This window comes from Lolium perenne, chromosome 1, assembly GCF_019359855.2.
Source record: "Lolium perenne isolate Kyuss_39 chromosome 1, Kyuss_2.0, whole genome shotgun sequence".
Lineage (NCBI taxonomy): Eukaryota > Viridiplantae > Streptophyta > Magnoliopsida > Poales > Poaceae > Lolium > Lolium perenne.
Genome location: NC_067244.2, coordinates 97,150,025 through 97,164,642, shown reverse-complemented (window position 1 = coordinate 97,164,642; position 14,618 = coordinate 97,150,025). Strand labels below are relative to the sequence as shown.

The 14,618-nt window shown below is 44.1% G+C and overlaps 1 long non-coding RNA gene across 3 annotated transcripts; it reads left to right on the top strand.

Moving 5' to 3' along the window:
• The first annotated feature begins 1,814 nt into the window (after positions 1 to 1,814).
• LOC127297801 (uncharacterized) lies at positions 1,815 to 5,787 on the top strand. Of its 3 annotated transcripts, none has more exons than XR_007849505.2 (3): positions 1,822 to 2,764; positions 2,911 to 3,157; positions 5,396 to 5,787. It is a non-coding gene; the product is annotated as an uncharacterized lncRNA (long non-coding RNA). The 3 variants fall into 3 exon arrangements; XR_007849499.2 differs by having other exon boundaries at positions 1,827 to 2,382; positions 2,503 to 2,764; positions 2,911 to 5,787; XR_007849493.1 differs by having other exon boundaries at positions 1,815 to 2,764; positions 2,911 to 5,787.
• The last annotated feature ends 8,831 nt before the right edge of the window (positions 5,788 to 14,618 follow it).

Below are 14,618 nucleotides of genomic sequence, written 5' to 3'. Positions count from 1 at the left end.
CCCTAAACCCTATATAGACCCTAAACCCTAATTAACCCTAACCCTAACCCTAAAACCCTAGCTAGCTAACCCTAAACCCTAAACCCTAATTAAACCCTACATATATATATAGGCCAACGACACTTAATTGCGCATCAAGCAGGCGACCAACTAATTAGCGCTGATAAATTAATTAACTTGAATTTTGACAAGTTCTAGATCTCGAATGAAAACACATTTGATTAAGTAGTCTCATCATATATATATAATTAGTGTGCATGCGCGCATGGCATACCTTGCATATCATTCGTGCATATATTTCAATATATATTTGAACATATTCTTGGGGATATATATATATATATATATATCAATCTCTCTCTCTCGATCTATATATCGTTGGTGGCCAAGAAGCACACTTATATATATATATATATACGCGTGCACTTTATGCGCAAAGGCGTGGGTGCGTCTAATAATTCATGTGTGTGCGTATATTTGAACATATTCTTGGGGATTTCAATCTCTATCTCTCGATCTATATATCGTTGGTGGCCAAGAAACACACTTATATATATACGCATGCACTTTATGCGCAAATTAAGGCGGGTGCCTCTAATAATGTGTGTGCGCACTCGATCGATGATCCCTAAACCTTAAACAGTAAAACCCTAAAACCCTAATCCCTAAACACCCTAAACCCTAAACACTAAACCCTAAACCCCCAAACCCTAAACACTAAACCCTAAACCCTAAACCATAAACACTAAACATTAAACCCGAAACCCTACACCCTAGACCCTATACCCTAATTAACACTAACCCTAACCCTAGCCCTAATTAAACCCTACATATATAGGCCAACGACACTTAGTTGCGCATCAAGCAGGCGACCAACTAATTAGGGCTGATAAATTAATTAACTTGAATTTTGACAAGTTCTCGATCTCGAATGAAAACACATTTGATTAAGTAGTCTTATAATATATATATATATATAATTAGTGTGCATGCGCGCATGGAATACCTTACATATCATTCGTGCATATATATATTTCAATATATATTTGAACATATTCTTGGGGATATATATATATATAACAATCTCTCTCTCTCTCGATCTATATATCGTTGGTGGCCAAGATGCACACTTATATATATATACATACGCATGCACTTTATGCGCAAAGGCGCGGGTGCGTCTAATAATTCATGTGTGTGCGTATATTTGAACATATTTCTTGGGGATTTCAATCTCTATCTCTCGATCTATAAATCGTTGGTGGCCAAGAAACACACTTATATATATACGCATACACTTTATGCGCAAATTAAGGCGGGTGCCTATAATAATGTGTGCGCGCACTCGATCGATGATCCCTAAACCTTAAACCATAAAACCCTAAAACCCTAATCCCTAATCCCTAAATGCCCTAAACACTAAACACTAAACCCTAAACCCTAAACCCTAAACCCTAAACCAAAAAACCCTAAACACTAAACCCTAAACCCTAAACCCTAAACCCTAAACACTAAACCCTAAACCCTAGACCCTATACCCTAATTAACACTAACCCTAACCCTAGCCCTAATTAAACCCTACATATATAGGCCAACGACACTTAATTGCGCATCAAGCAGACGACCAACTAACTAGTGCTGATAATTAATTAACTTGAATTTTGACAAGTTCTCGATCTCGAATGAAAACACATTTGATTAAGTAGTCTCATAATATCTCTACTATATTAAATGGCTAGAGGTGGTGAGATGGTTGGTAGGTACGTCATAGACTACCACCGCACGAAAAAAAAAGTTCGGGAAGAGAACCCGCTTCTCACACCCCGCAAGCCACGCACGACTCCCATCCTCATCCCCCACCCCGTTCGTCAAACTCCTGGTCTAGGCCAAGCAACCGTCGACGCCCCATCCCCCACTGAGTTCGCCATTCCCATGCCTGCCCCTGTACCCCCTCCCCCTCCGCCCGATCGATCTCCTCCACCAATACGCTGGAATCGATATCAGCGACGCCGTCGATGATAGTGGCGGCAGGCCAGCCAGGAAGCCCAAGGGCGGCGATGCGGCCGTCGCCAAGCGATCCATCAAGGGGAAGGATGACGGGATGACTCCAAGCGATGGCCAACAGATGAAGGACCGCGTGCAGTCTAGGGCCTCACCACTAAAATTGCGGTGGTCGCTCGAAAAGGAAGAGGATTCGGCGCACAGAGGAAGAGGACGGTTGCAAGTTGGAGAGTAAGAGGCCAACTAGGTGGATACTCTTCGCACTCCTCGGTACAAACTACAGAGCCCTCCACGAAACAGTCCTCTTCTACTGTGCCCAGCAGCGATCAACGATAATCTGGAGGGCGCACAAGTACCTTGAGTCCCAGATCATCCCCACGGGTATATTGATTTCTTCCTATTGCAATTCATGAGTTCTAACCACGAACGTACAGGCTAACCAGTTTCGCTTCAGCCTGTCCGTAACTAATTTACTAATTCAGGTTGGTCGAGCTTTTGCAGTCTTAGTTCAGAAAGAGGTCATGAGAATAAAAATCGCCACATACAAGGCTTTGAAAAGAACTGCCCGGCGTTCTTAGCAACAATGCATGGAATCCAATGCTTCTAACAAAATGTCCAGAAAAAATTGCATATGGAGACAATGTCACACATCGAGAAAGAATCAGTACGGGCAAACATGATGGTTTGGTTGACAAAATGTTGTTTCTTTTTCCCCGCCGGTGAAGCAGTTAAGCAGGTCTTGCCAAGAGGATTAACAACGTTGGTAAGTACAATAAGCTGAATTATGACCTGTTTTCTTTTGTTTGACCTGCATTTGACTTCCGATAGATCTCCATATAATTGGTTGGTGTAAACTACATGTGATGATGTACTTGCCTCAACTGAATGTTGTTTTCTTCATTATTGCAGATTCTGCAAGTGCTTGGATATAACGGTGTATCAGTTCTCTACTTTTTACGTGTTTGTTTATTTTCTTTGTGAGACCTTAGCATGCACTAGCTTAGTCAAAAGCCCCGCAGAATAATATATGCTCTTTCTTTCAGTGCAGATCCAACAACGCCTTTTTACTAGATTTTATGTTATGTAACTTTGTATGTTCTAGCAGAGAGGCACCCAAAGGAGAGAAGTAGAAGTCAAGTGAGAACATAATACTGATGTGAGTTTTCTAAACCATAAGTGCATATGCCCAGTGGACATGTATACATATCTTCCATAATACGCTGAGATTTTGCAAAGATTCCATGTGGAAAAGCTCTACAGTTAATTGGTGATGCTTGACATGCATGTTCAGTATATAGAATAACAAAATGGAGTGATTTGTCACCCTCCCTATTGTAGATCGATAGTATATTACTGCTAAGGGTTAGTAGTGGATGACAATATCATAAACAAAGCGCTCCTGATGATTATCAAAGGCTTGGCTTAAACATGTTAACCCAGCTTTCGCGTGCGGCGACCTCGCTTCTGGCCTGTCCCGGCGACTCCCCCATCCTGAAGGTCTTGGCTGTCGGTGGGTGGGATCGCTAGACGCCGCGTTGAGTGTGTATAACAGTAGCTAGGGTAGCTAGGTTGCTAGGTTTTCGGCCGTGTATCTCATCTGTGCCGGTGGGGGTGATAGCGGCAGAGAACAAGAGGCCTTCAGAGTACCTTCTGAAGTGGTGGTTTCCCTTGTTGTCGGCGCTGGTTATGGTTGGCGAGCTATGTAACGTCCAGGTGCTAGATCCGGGCGAGCGCATGTTTGGTCTGTATGGTGGCATCAAGGCAACGGCGGCCGCTGCTATGGACCTTTGTCCCCCTCCCTCTGCTCCCTCTTTGTTGGTGTCCACTCCGACGCCATCAAGGTGGGCGAGGGGATGTGTACAGGAGCCTCTTAGTGGGTGTTACTTAGCTCCGTGGTAGCGACACTGGTGCTTCGAGTTGGTTGGCTATACAGAGACAAGTTTCGAGACTTGAAGGTGGTAGATCTGGTGGTTTCCCTCGACGGTGTCGATGGGGGTGGCCAGATCTGGGGCCAGAGCTACACAGGGATGATCCCCAGTCGATGTGGACACATCGATAGGAGCTTCACCGGCGGCAGAGCGCTCCATCGACTCACAAATCTGATCGACGTCGATGGTGTGCCTTTGGTTCTTGGTGTGCAGACGGCACATCATCTTCTCTCCCGCGGGCGCGAAGACAGTGTTGGGACGGACCTTCATGGTCTTGGTGGAGTTTGGGGACCCCAGGGGCTTGTAACTTCCTTTTTTGGGTGCCTTTTTTTGTGTCTGGACAATTGTTCTGTCTTGAAGCTTTGTGCGGTGTCTGCATGTGTGCGCTTTGTATCACTCTTTAAATATACTCCATATTATAACACAATGCGATCTTTCTCAAAAAACAAAATCCATATTCAGGTTTCTTGGAGTTGTTATGGAAATACTAAACTATCTGTTTTTTTCCTTATATATCCATTCTTTAATTTTTTATCTGTTGAATTTGATAAATGGTGCACGTGATCTGAGATGTTTCATCGGATGGGGATGATGATGCTGTCAGCAAGAGTAGAAAGCAACATAATCTGCACTGCCGACCTGTTGCACTTGTTATTCAGTATTCTGATTGTTATTTCAGTGTAGAAATTTTCTTGGCATAAGTAAACATTGAAAGTTGCACAACAGATTTCCTGTAGGAAATAGTATATTGCATGGATAAGCACATTCAAATATCTTGTGAGCTAAAGAATCTTGTAAGTCCCAAAATTCAACAAGGATTCTCACTGCGGTACGAGAAAATTTAGTTTCCCATTATAGTGTACACTATTTTAGGTTGAATCGAATCCAACCAAAACTTATCCTTCTTACTGAAAGTATAAGTTAGTGCAATTGGACAGAACATTGTAGCAAGGAAGACATGCTCAGCTGCATATTGAATGATATTGCCGGAGAGGGCGAGATGTTTGTTGCGACACCCAGCGATGCCATATGCATGTCACGCTCAACATTCGTCTTTTGTGTCAATTACAAACTAAAATATAGTTAAACTGCACTTCTGACAAAAACTTTGAGAGCATATACCCTTATTGTTACTTCATTTTAGTAGAAGTGCAGTTTCGTATGTTAGATGTTGTTGCAAGTATACAAGTTGCACTAATTGTTACTTTATTTTGTGAACGGCCGGTAATCAGTGAGCTCTAAAGTCCTCTGGTATTGTTCACCCTCATAGTACTTCCCTCTAAAGTCCTCTGGTATTGTTCACCCGCACCTGTTAGATGTCAACCTCATGCATGGATTTTTGTGTAAATTGTAGCTGTATATTATTTGTGTGATTTCTATTTGGGAATTTCTACATTTATCTTTGGATGGCCGCAAAGCATATTGATTCTGACCTTTTTTTCTTGTGATTGATGCCTCGGTCTAAGGCCGCTGAGGCAATCAGCCCTCAAGAAAGCTTTGTCAACATCTGGAAAGGGAAAGAAGGCCACGAGCGGTAAAATAGGTCTATAGTCACCTGTGTAGATTGGGCTGTCAGATCCTGATGATGAACAGTGTGTTTGAGATATGTATGCTAATGTCCGGAATATTTCAAAAGTCAGTCCGAACCCCAAGAGCCATCTTCAATTTGAACTAAAACGAGAAAGTTTTTTGTTTGCTAGATCTCATGAAAATCAACACTGGAGTAAGCATTGACAGTACCTCAATATATCGTTAGGTTTTCTTACGCAATATTCAGCATATGTGTATTGATTCAGTTAGCGTCATGGGGAATGCTTCGGTTTTTTGAAGTTAATTGCAACTGGTATTTTTGTGCTGATGTTCAGTTCCATCCTTCTGTGTGGTAAAAACAGAAATTTATAGTTCTCAAGGTTCAAAAAAGCGCTGAGCGCTAAGCGAGCGGTGAGGCACTGCCTAGAGGAACTGCTGCTTAAGCGAGCTTAAGCGCCGCTTAAGCGTGCAGGGCAAAATCGTATGTCCAGGAGCACGGAAGGCAAATTGGACATACAGAAGACTATAATATGCTGTAGTTTTGTATCATAAGCATGTAATTCTACAGTACGTACAAACATTACAAAATTGCAAGAATCTCTTAGCTCTTGCAGCAGCAAACAGCAACAGTAGCGTTCAGCAACGCAGCAAACAACAACAGTAGCAGTTCAGCACTTAGCCAGCAGCGCATCGCAGACACCCAGGAACCTACACAGCCACGTGCACACGATTGAGGCAACACACGAATGCACACACCCCGGAACCTAAAGGCACATGATCTAATCAGGATTCAGGCAACACACGCACGCACACACGAGCTACATCGCACACACCCACGCACGAGCTGGGAAAATAGAGATTAGGGGATATCTGAGAGATGTGGCGGCCGGCGGTGAGCAGATTGATGTCGACCTCGATCTGGGGCACCTAGACGGGGAGGAACGCGGGGGTGGAGGTGGAGCACTTGGAGGAAGAGGGGCGAGCTCCCGCCGGCCTGGAGGAAGAGGCGGAGGGCTGTGCATGCTGGACTGCACCGGCGGCGCGGACGGAGGTTCACCAGCGGAAATCTGGTGCGCCGCCACTCTCCCCTCTCTCTCTCTTGTCTCGGATGTGGGGGAATGGCCGAGTTGGAACCCTATCTGCTGGCTTCCCTGCCCAGCTGGGCTCAATTATTCCTTCTCCCGCCGACAAACTGTGGACGCGCAGCGAGCGATTTTCTTCCGCCTACCTCCGCTTCCGCGCGCTTAACGCCCAATCGCAACGCTTAATCGCGCTCAGCGCTTAACCTCCCGCTCAGGCCTGAAACGAAGCGGTATGCCACCGCTTCGCTCTAATCACCGCTTAAGCGTGCCTGAGCGTACGCTTTTTTGAACGTTGATAGTTCTGCAGAACTACTGTAGGGTGACTGTAAACATATTGAACAAATGTGCCATTCGAGGCTACCCAAACACGATGCCTTTCATTTCATCTGATTATGCACAGCTTTGAGCTCTATTTAAATCTCTGAGACAGATGAAAGTGATGAGATATGTTGTTCTTCACTCAATAATTAGCTGTTGAATTCATCATCTTCTGTAGTCTACCAGCTCATGGACCTGGGAAGTGCACGCTACTTATTTTTGTTGCAGATGCCCATTGAACCGTGCACCAGATGGTCTCTTCGGCCGCTAACAGAAAACCACCGAACACCGTCCCCTGCTCCCAACCCAACCCCCCTTCTCTACGCCCTCCTCCATCTCATGTCGCCGGTCCAAGCTCCGACCACCCTAACGATCCATGGGACGACCATGTGCCACCAGAAGATCCGTATATTAGTTATGTATGTTGTCGAAAAAATTAAATGATAAAAAAATAGTTGAGTGCTGATTTTTATATTCAAACGATGTCGACTATGTCTCTTATCCAAGTATACTTCAAATGAGATACAATCTTATGGGTTCTTAGAAATATCTTATGCCTGTAGTTTTTTTTGTTGGTTTGGGTTGCTCATATCACTCGATTATGCCTATAGTTTCATACACATAAATTTTGTATTTATCAGCTTCACCGACGCCGATAAGTACTTATTGGCTTCGCTGGCCTAGATCGCACCTCAACCACTGGAGGGATGGGTTCCCAAGTCGGTCGGCAGCCCCTCAAACCACGCGGACAGTAGGGCCCGCCCAACCCGAATCAGGCCAATGGCCAAGGGAAAGAGCCTTGCTGGCCAGCTGCCTAGCATAGCCTATCGTCCTTGACCCACGCTGCCCCATCGTGCCACAGCCAAATTTGAAGAGGGACACAGTTGCCACATGAGGGCAAGCGCAGTTGGCCGAGATCTGCAGGTCGAGCCCGGTCAACCATCACCGCCACGGGAGAGCGCCCAGCCGCAGCTGACGCGAACTCATCCCACCGCCACCTCCATAGTGAGTAGCCGCCCCTGATGCAGCACGATGTCCATCTCCACGCCAAGCCCCTCTAACCTCGGCCGAAATGCACCGTCGCCATGGAAATGCGCCGCCCCGCATAGCCTTCTCATGCCAAGGAAAGGACGACCCACCAGCACCGCATGTGCTTTGCCAAGCGGAGGGGCATGGAAGGGAGCAAGAGGAGGGGTGCATGTGGGTTGGGGTTTGCCCCAGGTTGCCATGGGGACGAGCCATAAGCGGTACGGTGTTTACTCAATGTGTCTATGTTCACATGTGTACATTTGTAAGCAATATGCGTTATTTACGTATATATATGTGACATCAATAAACTTGAGAGCCGTAGCAACGCACGGGCATTCAACTAGTATATATAATTAGTGTGCATGCGCGCATGGCATACCTTGCATATCATTCGTGCATATATTTCAATATATATTTGAACATATTCTTGGGATATATATATTTCAATCTCTCTCTCTCGATCTATATATCGTTGGTGGCCAAGAAATACACTTATATATACGCATGCACTTTATGCGCAAAGGCGTGGGTGCCTCTAATAATGTGTGTGTGCACTCGATCGATGATCCCTAAACCTTAAACCCTAAATTAACCCTAACCCCTAATCCCTAATTATACCCTAATAAACATACACCCTAAATACTAAACCCTAAACCATAAACCCTAAATATATTTCAATCTCTCTCTAGATCTATATATCATTGATGGCCAAGAAACACACTTATATATATACGCATGCACTTTATGCGCAAAGGCGCGGGTGCCTCTAATAATGTGTGTGTGTGCACTCGATCGATGATCCCTAAACCTTAAACCCTAAAACCCTAATCCCTAATCCCTAATTATACCCTAAACATACACCCTAAACACCCTAAACACTAAACCCTAAACTCTAAACCCTAGACCCTAAACCCTAAAAACTACACCCTAAACCCTAAACACTAAACCCTAAACCCTAACCCTAGCTAGACCCTAATATAAACCCCAAACACTAAACCCCAAACCCTAAACCCTAAACCCTATATAGACCCTAAACCCTAATTAACCCTAACCCTAACCCTAAAACCCTAGCTAGCTAACCCCAAACCCTAAACCCTAATTAAACCCTATATATATATAGGCCAACGGCACTTAATTGCGCATCAAGCAAGCGACCAACTAATTAGCGCTGATAAATTAATTAACTTGAATTTTGACAAGTTCTCTCGAATGAAAACACATTTGATTAAGTTGCCTCATAATATATATATAAATTAGTGTGAATGCGCGCATGGCATACCTTGCACATATCATTCGTGCATATATTTCAATATATATCTGAACATATTCTTGGGGATATATATATTTCAATCTCTCTCTCTCTTGATCTATATATCGTTGGTGGCCAAGAAACACACTTATATATATACGCGCATGCACTTTATGCGCAAAGGCGCGGGTGCCTCTAATAATGTGTGTGTGCACTCGATCGATGATCCCTAAACCTTAAACCATACAACCCTAAAACCCTAATCCCTAATTCCTAAACACCCTAAACCCTAAACTCTAAACGTACACCCTAAACACCCTAAACACTAAACACTAAACCCTAATTAAACCCTACATATATATATAGGCCAACGACACTTAATTGTGCATCAAGCAGGCGACCAACTAATTAGCGCTGATAAATTAATTAACTTGAATTTTGACAAGTTTTCGAATGAAAAACACGTACATTTGATTAAGTTGCCTCACAATATATATATATATATAATTAGTGTGCATGCATGCATGGCCTACCATGCATGCATATAGATATATATATATATATATATATATATATATATATATATATATATATATATATATATATATATATATATATATATATTTGAACATTCTTGGCGATTTCAATAATCTCTCATCTCTATCTCTCTCTTTATCGATTGGTGTGGCCAGCGCAACGACACACATTATGCTTGCACTTTACGCACAAAGGCGGGTGCCTCTAATAGTGCATGTCTGTGCACACTCGATCGATCTAGCTAGAGTTTTGATTAATTGTGTAGCACACTAATAAAAAAGTTGTAATTTAATTCACAATAAGTTATAATTAACCCTAACACATAAACCCTCTAAATAAACCATAAAACCCTATATAGCTAGCTATAGGACAACGACGACCCTTAATTGCGCATCAAGCAGGCCAGGGGTCCTCGCGGTCCTCTAATTAAATATATGTGCCATTAACCCTAAACCCTAAATCGTATATATATATAAAACTAACCTTAATTAGATAATCAAACCCTCATTAAAACACATAACCCCAAGCTAATTAATAACCCAATCTAATAAAACCTTGCTATATATAGCTAGTAAACCCTAGATTATATAACCCCAATTAATATATATGGCCTATATCGATCATATATATATATAGACATTATTGGGATTCATTAATTATATAATAAGTACTGATAATTCAATTAATTATATATATGAGTACTGATAACACAAATAAAGAAGTTGTATTTGAATTCACACAACCCTAATCTAAAACACATAGCCCCTAACATGGCCTAATTAATTGACCCCTTCTCTCTAGCTAATTAGTGGAAATTGCACAAAATCAAAAGGGGTCCCTCACTAATTATACATATATATCTAGATTGTGATAAACTTTTGCCCCATATTTGGTGGATGGGTGCATCTTGGCATGTAAAACAATTAATGTTTGCAAATGGCGTTGTCAAAATTTATGTACAAATGATTTCTTTCCATCCAAAGTGCATAAAATGGGAATTTTAATGAAGAAAGTACAAATAAAACAGCTCAACATGCCTCCACACCCCGATTTTCACACGAAGTAGAGCATATTTAAAGGATAATTCCAGAGTTTTACTATTTTTCAAGCAACTTTGCTAATTTCCATCCACTCACATGACTTTATGTCGATTTAACGAAAATAGGGCGAATTTAAACTACATGGGCGGGATAGTTTGAATTGTGCGCGCGGCAAAGGGAACCGCCTATTCCTCAACCTTGTGCACGGCAAATTACACACGCAACTCCATTAAACACCACCTACCGGGCGGCCCGGCCGCATGACCCCCACCCAGCGCTACACAACTTATCCCCGTCCGTGCGAAGAGCTTCCCCTCCCCGTCCCGTCCGTGCGAAGAAGAAGCTTCCCCTCCCCGTCGCTCTTCTCGAGACGCACCGGCGGTCAAGTTGATCCACGATAGGGCTGCTATCTCTAGCTCAATCATGCATCGGGCAACACGGCCTAACGATTTATATTTTCTTGATACTGCTTAAAAAAAATCGTCAGTATGCTCGAACTAATTGGCACTTTATAGTTTTCCGCTCGATTTGTCCTCGATCAATTTGTTCATTTACGTGGTCATATAGAGTCAGTTCTGTACTCGATCCGTTAATTTGCTGAAATGCCATGGTAGAGTTTTGTACACGATCTATTTGCTAAAATGTCGATGGGCAATTTTTGTTTTGTACTCGACATGATTGCTGAAATGCATAATCATGTACTAGTATAGTTTTGTACTCGATGGATATACATTTCCTACTTCACCTTAAATTAATCACCAACCATTGTATCTCATAATTAAACAGATGGACAGAACTTGGATACTGCATGGACACTTATGTTCCCCTTCATATATAAATGGTGGTCAACCCTTTATGGGGTTTATTAGAGCTCATGAAGGTCACAACCTGGACGTGTATTGCCCGCGCTGCACATGTATGAATGGTGAGAAGAGGCCTCACCATGTAGTGGAAGATCATTTACACATTTTTGGGATGGACCGCACATATGTTAGGTGGGTTTATCATGGTGAACCATATAATGATCCTTCAGCGGGAGAAGCAGATCTTGCTCACACTGTATGTGTCTTTGGCATATGTAGTTAATTATTTATATGGATGATGCCGCTGTTTCGATCAATAGTTTGCATTGCTGTGCAAGGTTCTGTACTCAAATTTAACTTGTTGCAGATGGATGGACGGGAAGGAGAGAAAAAGCGCTTTCTTCAGGAAACGGGTTTCAGCTCTGGGACATGTGATGTGCCAGATGAGAAGGTAAATATGTAAAACGGCATTTGTTCAGGTTGCATCCCTTAGATGTTTGTCTAATCTGTTGATGTACTAATTGCAGAAGCATAGAGTTGAAGAGGTCTCTCAGTTTGATGGGAGATTTGAAGATGAATCTCGCTTGATGCACTGTGGATGGTACTGATGACAAGCCTTTCATAGACGAAGGTCCTGCACCTGAGATTATCCAGCCTACAGAAGGAGGCCGTGGACTGAGTACACATCTTTGCGTTGAAGTGGATGCACGCCCAGAGATCATCAGGGGCGTCCTGGTAGTCTCAAGACCACCCAGCCCTGATGCACCTGTGGATGGTATTGATGACGAGCCTTTCATAGATGAAGGTCCTGCACCTGAGATTATCCAGCCTACAGAAGGAGGCCTTGGACCGAGTACACAGCTTTGCGTTGAAGTGGATGCACGCCCGGAGATCATCAGGGGCGTCCCGGTAGTCTCAGGACCACCCAGCCCTGATGCAAAATGTTGACCTACTTTATGATTCGTACTCTTATGTTCTGGTGCTGTAGTATGTACTATCTTTGTTATGATTTGTACCCCTTTGGCGCTAGAACTATAATTAAGCATTCAGTGGATGATCGCGTTGCAAAATTTGACACCCACACAATCAGTTCATCGTATGAGTAGTAGCACAATTACTTCTACAGCCAGTCCTGCCAGCGCATTAATTGGTAGCATGAAACACTTTCAGGCACTCCCCTCTGATTCATATTAATTGACTCAATTTTGTCTAGATATGGATGTATCTAGATGCATTTGTTAACTAGACTAACAAACTTGAGTCAGTTAATATGAATCGGTGTAAACCGCCCAAGTCCTCGAGCAGCTAGTTTATTGACTCTGGACTCCAAGCCTCTCGCGGCAAGCCATCGACGAAGCTTTGACCAGATGTTGGCCCGCTTTTTTTTTGCGAATAGCAAAGCTTTGACCAGTTCCTCTCGGGATACAGCACGCCGGTGAGCTTGCATGGTTGCCATGAGCACTTTCCGGTGGAACTTCCTCTGCAGCGCCCTCAAGCCGCCGCTGCGAGACAGCACGCAGTGCCTCGAGGTGGACGGAACGGACGAACTCGGCATCTCAGGGCGGGGGGTCCGCCTCGTCCGGGAACGATCTCCAGCGGGTTAACGAGGACATGCTGTAGGATAACGTTGCATAGAAAACAAAAAATTTCCTACCGCGAGAACGCAATCCAAGCCAAGATGCAATCTAGAAGACGGGAGCAACGAGGGGATGATCAAGACTAACCCTTGATGATTTCCAAAGCCTATAAGAGTAGGCTCTTATTGCTGCGGTAGACGATCACTTGCCGCTTGCAAAAGCGCGTAGAAGATCTTGATCACGGTGCCACGATCGGGCAGCACCTCCGTACTCGGTCACACGTTCGGTGTTGATGAAGACGACGTCCTTCTCCCCGTTCCAGCGGGCAGCGGAAGTAGTAGCTCCTCCTTGAATCCGGCAGCACGACGGCGTGGTGGTGGTGGCGGTGGAGATCTCCGGCGGAGCTTCGCTAAGCGTGCGGGAGAAGAGGAGGAGAAAGGGGGCGGCTAGGGTTTGGGAGAGGGGGTGGCTGGCCACCTAGGGGTGCGGCCAAGCTATGGGCTTGTGGTGGTCAGCCTCCTCTCCTATGCCCCTCATTATATAGGTGGAAGCCCCAAGTGTTGCACTACAAGTCTTCGAATAAGACCCGAACAAAAAACCTTCCATGTGTAGGGAAACCTACCCAAGGTGGGAATCCCACTTGGGGTGGGATTCCCCCCTTCCATGAGGGGGGTTGGCCGGCCACCCTTGGGGAGTCCACCTTGGACTCCTCCCCTTTAGGGTTGGCTGGCCATGCAAGGTGGAGTCCCTTCGGGGCTCTACTTTCCATGGTGATTTCTTCCGGACTTTTCTAGAACCTTCTAGAACCTGCCATAAATGCACCGGATCATTTCCAAACTTGGAATATGACTTCCTATATATGAATCTTATTCTTCGGACCATTCCGGAACTCCTCGTGATGTCCGGGATCTCATCCGGGACTCCGAACAAATATTCGAACTCCATTCCATATTCAAGTTCTACCATTTCAACATCAAACCTTAAGTATGTCACCCTACGGTTCGCGAACTATGTGGACATGGTTGAGTACTCACTCCGACCAATAACCAATAGCGGGATCTGGAGATCCATAATGGCTCCCACATATTCAACGATGACTTTAGTGATCGAATGAACCATTCACATACGATACCAATTCCCTTTGTCACGCGATATTTTACTTGTCCGAGGTTTGATCTTCGGTATCACTCTATACCTTGTTCAACCTCGTCTCCTGACAAGTACTCTTTACTCGTACCGTGGTATGTGGTCTCTTATGAACTTATTCATATGCTTGCAAGACATTAGACGACATTCCACCGAGAGGGCCCAGAGTATATCTATCCGTCATCGGGATGGACAAATCCCACTGTTGATCCATATGCCTCAACTCATACTTTCCGGATACTTAATCCCACCTTTATAACCACCCATTTACGCAGTGGCGTTTGGTGTAATCAAAGTACCTTTTCGGTATAAGTGATTTACATGATCTCATGGTCATAAGGACTAGGTAACTATGTATCGAAAGCTTATAGCAAATAA